General features: G+C 42.7%; 1 protein-coding gene across 1 annotated transcript in view; it reads right to left on the bottom strand.

Annotated features, from left to right (window-relative positions):
• ITPR1 (inositol 1,4,5-trisphosphate receptor, type 1) overlaps positions 1–6,172 on the bottom strand; it is a 355,741-nt gene that overhangs the window by 3,881 nt on the left and 345,688 nt on the right. The window lies entirely within an intron of this gene.

Genomic DNA, 6,172 nt, shown 5'->3' with positions numbered 1-6,172 from the left:
GGGGAAAGAAATGGCAACCCACTCCAGTACTCTTGCCTGGAGAATTCCATGGGCAGAGGAGCCTGACGGGCTACAGTCCGGCGGGGGGGCGCGGGGGGTGGCAGAGAGTCAGACATGACGGGGCGACTAACACTTTCATTTTCAGCACATACTTAATTTTGTTTCCTATTTCCCTAGAATAATAGTTCTTAAACTTTGGCATGTGCCAGAAGCACCCGGAAGGCTTGTTACAACACAGATCAAAGGGCCCACAGAGTTTCCATTGAGGAGGCTCAGGGTAAGGTTGGTGAATCTGCATTGCTAACAGGTTCCAAGGTAGCGTTAATGCTGTGGATCTAGGACCACACTGCTGCTCTAGAAGAGCATTTCTCTGTCTCAGAAATAGGCCAAGATCCTTAGAAAAATTACATTTTCATATACTTGAATACTTAAAAAGTACTTTGGGTACATTTTCTCAAAATGAGATCTCAGGAATGATTCTTTGCAGTTGAGCACATGGTCGGCACACAAATCTGACTGCCTGAATTCTGTTTTGATCAACCATGGCCTTGTAGACAGAATGGCTGTCATCTAAGTGAGTCATCAATGTTAAAGTACCAGGGGCAGCTGCTTAAGTATCTGGCCCTTTGGACACAGTCCTCATCCAGTTATAATTGTGTGGGAACAGTAACGAAAGAAAACCAAGTAGTTCATATACTCGGATTTTTTTTCCCCCAAAGTATTCAAGTATATGAAAATCTAACTCTCCTGTTGCCCTTGGCCTATTTCTGAGATAGTGAAACAGACCCCACCCTGGGACTAAATCTGGCCTATAAGAAACCAAGTTCAACACTGCTGACCAGGTAAGTTTCCCTGGTCCCTTGGTAGACATTCTCACATAATTCCTGGCCTTATTAGCTCAATTCAACCTACTTACCTGTCTGTCTACAGAGATTCACATACACTCTATATATCTTATTTAAGGCATCATTATTATCTGTTACTATTACCCATATCAAAACAAAGTTTACCCTTAGCACATTCACTCTGGACATCTGAAACAAAACTGACTAGATAAAAATATCCATCTCATTGAGATCTAAGGTAACAACTCAACATTTTAACACTGAAGAATCTATTTTGATTAGTGCAACATGTCCCATTTGTAGTAGATACATTGAAAAACCCTCAAAATCCACATTTTGCTAAGGATGAACATTTGAAGCAATGTTCTTCTTCATAAACTATATAGAGACTAGCTTGAATTTCTGTATGCCTTCTTTTTGACTCAGTCTAAACAGAAAGCAAATGATATGGTAGCTTTACAGGTGAGAAGCAACCAAATGTCTAAAAGATTTTTCATGAAAATAGTGTTGACTGCAAATTGGCAAAATCTGCTGTACCAGTGTAAACGATTAAGGGCTCGCACTGCAGAGAAAGTTCATCCACAGCACATGGAAGCTGCAGCCTGCCTTCCTGTCACAGTAAGGCCGTGGCTACTCAGATTCTAAGCAGCCTGGAAACTCCAGTCACCACAACTGATCTTTCAGTTCAGTTGCTCAGTCGTGTCTGACTCTTTGCGACCCCATGGACTGCAGCATGCCAGCTCTCCCTGTCCATCACCAACTCCCACAGTATACCCAAACTCATGTCCATCCAACCATCTCATCGTCTTTCATTCCCTTCTCCTCCTGCCTTCAATCTTTCCCAGCATCAGGGCTTTTTCAAATGAGTCAGCTCTTTGCATCAGGTGGCCAAAGTTTCAGCTTCAACATCAGTCCTTTCAATGAACACCCAGGACTGATCTCCTTCAGAATGGACTGGTTGGATCTCCTTGCAGTCCAAGGGACTCTCAAGAGTCTTCTCCAACACCACAGTTCAAAAGCATCGATTCTTTGGCACTCATCTTTCTTGACAGTCCAACTCTCACATCCATCCATGACTACTGGAAAAACCACAGCCTTAACTAGACAGACCTTTGTTGACAAAGTAATGTCTCTGCTTTTTAATATGCTGTCTAGGTTGGTCATGACTTTTCTTCCAAGGAGTAAGCGTCTTTTAATTTCATGGCTGCAGTCATTTTGGAGCCCCCAAAAATAAAGTCTGACACTGTTTCCAGTTTCCCTATCTATTTGCCATGAAGAGATGGGACCAGATGTCATGATCTTAGTTTTCTGAATGTTGAGCTTTAAGCCAACTTTTTCACTCTCCACTTTCACTTTTATCAAGAGGCTTTTGAGTTCCTCTTCACTTTCTGCCATAAGGGTGGTGTCATCTGCATATCTGAGGTTATTGATACTTCTCCCGGCAATCTTGATTCCAGCTTGTGCTTCTTCCAGCCCAGCATTTCTCATGATGTACTCTGCATATAAGTTAAATAAGCAGGGTGACAGTATACAGCCTTGATGTACTCCTTTCCTGATTTGGAACCAGTCTGTTGTTCCATGTCCAGTTCTATCTGTTGCTTCTTGACACGCATTCAGATTTCTCAGGAGGCAGGTCAGGTGGTCTGGTATTCCCATCTCTAAGAATTTTCCACAGTTTGTCATGGTCCACACGGTCAAAGGCTTTGGTGTAGTCAATAAAGCAGAAGTCGATGTTTTTCTGGAACTCTCTTGCTTTTTTGATGATCCAGCAGATGTTGGCAATTTGATCTCTGGTTCCTCTGCCTTTTCGAAATCCAGCTTGAACATCTGTAAGTTCACAGTTCACGTATTGCTGAAGCCTGGCTTGGAGAATTTTGAGCATTACTTTACTAGCGTGTGAGATGAGGGCAATTGTGTGGTAGTTTGAGCATTCTTTGGCATTGCCTTTCTTTGGGATGGGAATGGAAACTGACCTTTTCCAGTCCTGTGGCCACTGCTGAGTTTTCCAAATTTGCTGGCATATTGAGTGCAGCACTTTCACAGCATCATCTTTCAGGATTTGAAATAGCTCACTTGGAATTCCATCACCTCCATTAGCCTTGATCTAACTGATCTTTACAGTCCTATAAAATCAGTCATGCTGCTAAGGACGAGCCTAAAATACTGAGAAGTACAGCTGAAGCCTCTCTCAAAGGCAGGTATACTGACTCACTATAAACATACACGGATAGTCACATTCTCGGTCCCCAGTGTAGTGGTCCTCTTGAGTTCCCCTGATAGACTCTCTCACGCTTCTGCACGACCATCTCTGAGAGGTTTCCATGGCAGTGACTCAGATCCTCTCCCTCAGGTCAGGCAGGATGAAGTGCTGCCTTTTTCTTTACTTCCTGAGCAAACTTTCAAATTTCTGTTACATACTCACCACACTGAATTCTAATTTGTTTACCTATTTGTCTCCCACTCCAGACCCTTAGTTCCTTGACGAAGGAGAATAGGCTCCGCTCACCGTTGTAACCCCAGTCCCTAGGGCTGCACACCTCAGGTGCCTAGCACACGGTGGCTAGGAGAACAAGCGCGAGGCCCGGCGCGCAGTGCCTTTGCTGGAGCACACCACGCGCTTTCACGCCCTTGCTCATGCTGCGCCCTGCTGCGCCTCCTTGTCCAGCGGGAGGAGCTCAACTCCTCTGACGCCCCAGGCCCCGCACGCCCCATGAGATGGGCTTCATTCTGGCGGATGGGCCCTAGTACTTTTCCTGCTGTGTCCTCCTGTTAGAGGTGTGTTGCTTTCTGGATAGATCACAGTATCCTAGAGGGCAGGTGTTACCTACGGCCTCTTCTGTGATTCCAGCACAGGCTAAGGAACACAGACCTTCAGGTAAGGTTTAATATCCCATTTTCCAACTGTGAGGAATTCTTCTGATCATGTTATCCCTTCCTCCTTTATGTAGTTAACAAGATAATAACCCTCTTGCATGAAAAACACCAAACAATATACCATGTTAATATGGTAAGAATTTCAAGCACTACTAGTATTCCTAACAACTACTGGATTGGCCAGAAAGTTCTTTGGGGTTTTTCCATAACATTTTAGAATCACATTTGTATTCAGAATCTCTTGGGAGGGGAAACTTGAAGATGAGCAGCATCATGAACTAACACTTAGAGTAGCAATTTTAGTTAACTGTTCTTGGCAGTAATAGAAAAGCCACTAACCAGGTTTTTACTAGTATCCTTGATAGGAACTTTTTCTTCTCAAACTGGTATTTGAAGACCACCACCACCAGAGAGGTCAAAAACAATAAAGGTTAAAGCCAAAGACATTCAACTATCTTTGCTCCATTATGTTGCTTTTTTGGACCAGAAGATCTGAAAAAATATCTAAGTGATGAAGCAATTTTTGTATTTTCCAGCACTGTTACTACTGAATGGTATTCTTTCATAGCTGGTTTAAAAAAATATCTTACCACAGAGTTTCTCGTTCATTAATCATTTGTGGGCTTTTTATTTTTTAATTCAAAACTTTTTTCCCTTTGGAGAGCAAGAATTCTCACAATTGCCATTTAAGAACCAGCAGTTCTATGCCTATCTGCATGACTTTTTATGCAGAAAAGGTTAAGAAATCTTTATGATTGTTACACACCAAATTAACAAAATGTGAATCTTTTCAACAAGTTGATTCTCCAAAAAAATGCTTTAAAGCTTTGCTACAAAGTCAAAAGAAACTGTTGACTAATTCCTTCTGTAAGAACCAAGTTTCCCCCAGTAAAAGCAGCAATGCTGAGTTTTCCCTGTAATTCTGGACACCTTAAAACCTAAGCAGATCAACCCTGGTAAAGGTACTTTAGAATAAGTTACTGGTTTGCTATTTCTTTTTAGCCTATAACATCTTCAAGGAAAAAGTGGTTCAATTTCACATTCATAAGGGTAAGGTTTTCTGAAGGGTGGTTCCAATGGCTCACTTTAAAACGAAAATGTAAAAAGAGCTGAAACCAAGCAGCTTAAACCACACTGGTTTTGCTGTCACCTAATGAACCCTAGTTCATACGTAATCATAGTTTTACATAGTTTGCTCAAGCCAAAATTCTGGCTTCATAGAAACAATCCTGATGCCAAATCTCTATGATCAGTTTTGTAACATGGCAGTGAATGTATCCTTCGTAATGTTTAAATATTGATATATGATGTGACTTCTGAAACTCTAACTCTTAAAAAAATGAGTAAGATTTGAAACAGTCAACCATGAAAGGCAAACAGGGTACAATGAGGAAACAAGACAAGGGAAAGTCAAGCCTCGCCTGTAAGACCAGGAGCTCCTGCCTGTTTTCAGATAAAGTTGGGTAAATTTCCCAACAGCCTGCTGTGCATCTTAGTATCCTCAACAACAAAAAAGGATGGAATTGGGTCCGATGCCCTCCGGGGTCTTGGGTACATCATACACCTATGATTCTGGGTGAATTCCTCAGCTCCACTCACTCCTTAGGCCAAGTTCACTGCTTTGCGAAGTGTCCATCACTGAAGCAGCTTCAGGACCACCCTCAGGGAGCAATTCAACACCCGGGATTCTTAGTGTTGAGAGGACAGGCCAGGCCTACTTGCGTGGCATTTACTACCACAGACTACCCAATAATAGCTTCAGAGGTGTTTACAGATGGCACTGTATAGAAAGCTAATTGCTTCCTTTATTTAGGTCTGTATTAGATCAATTTCTCTTAAGATTTTTGGGCATCTAATTTAAAGTATCTGATTTAATGGCGATCCTTACAGCCACAGCTCTAAGGGAGAGGAAGGGAGCTCAAGCATCGCTCTGTTCGTTAAAGAGCTCGCCTCACTCGGGGTCGGGGGAGGGGATGGGTACCACAAGCAGCTGGAGCAGACAAGACTCGTGCGTCAGTGTGGTTCTGGGGACCATTTGCCAAGCATTTCACAGCAGGGTTAAAGACTCAATTAAACAATTACCAAAGGAAACTAGTTATATCTCTGTTATATCTCTAAGTTTTACTTAGGCAGGTTATTACTCATTTTAGGGGGCTACCCAGCTCAGCACCATAGACAGCCTTCATAAATACGGCTTTCTCCTCTCATTAGTCTTTTTATTTGCACCTTAATACAAGTGAAAGAAACGAACTTGAGGCCAGATAGTATCTTGGGGCTCAGTTTGGAATAATTTGGCAAAGAAACATAATGCAAAGTAGGACTGCTTAAAGTGCCACGGAAACCACCTCCAAGAAGAGTTTACTCAGGCGGAGCTTCACTAGTTATTACGTTCCCCAGAGTCATCAAGCAGCTGTGTTCCTAAACCACTTACCACCCGGCCAGCCTGGCCTGGT

The sequence above is a fragment of the Bison bison genome, unplaced genomic scaffold (assembly GCF_000754665.1).
Source record: "Bison bison bison isolate TAMUID 2011002044 unplaced genomic scaffold, Bison_UMD1.0 scf7180017864194, whole genome shotgun sequence".
NCBI lineage: Eukaryota > Metazoa > Chordata > Mammalia > Artiodactyla > Bovidae > Bison > Bison bison.
Note: the sequence above shows the minus strand (reverse complement) of the source record. Positions and strands in the feature narration are given on the sequence as shown.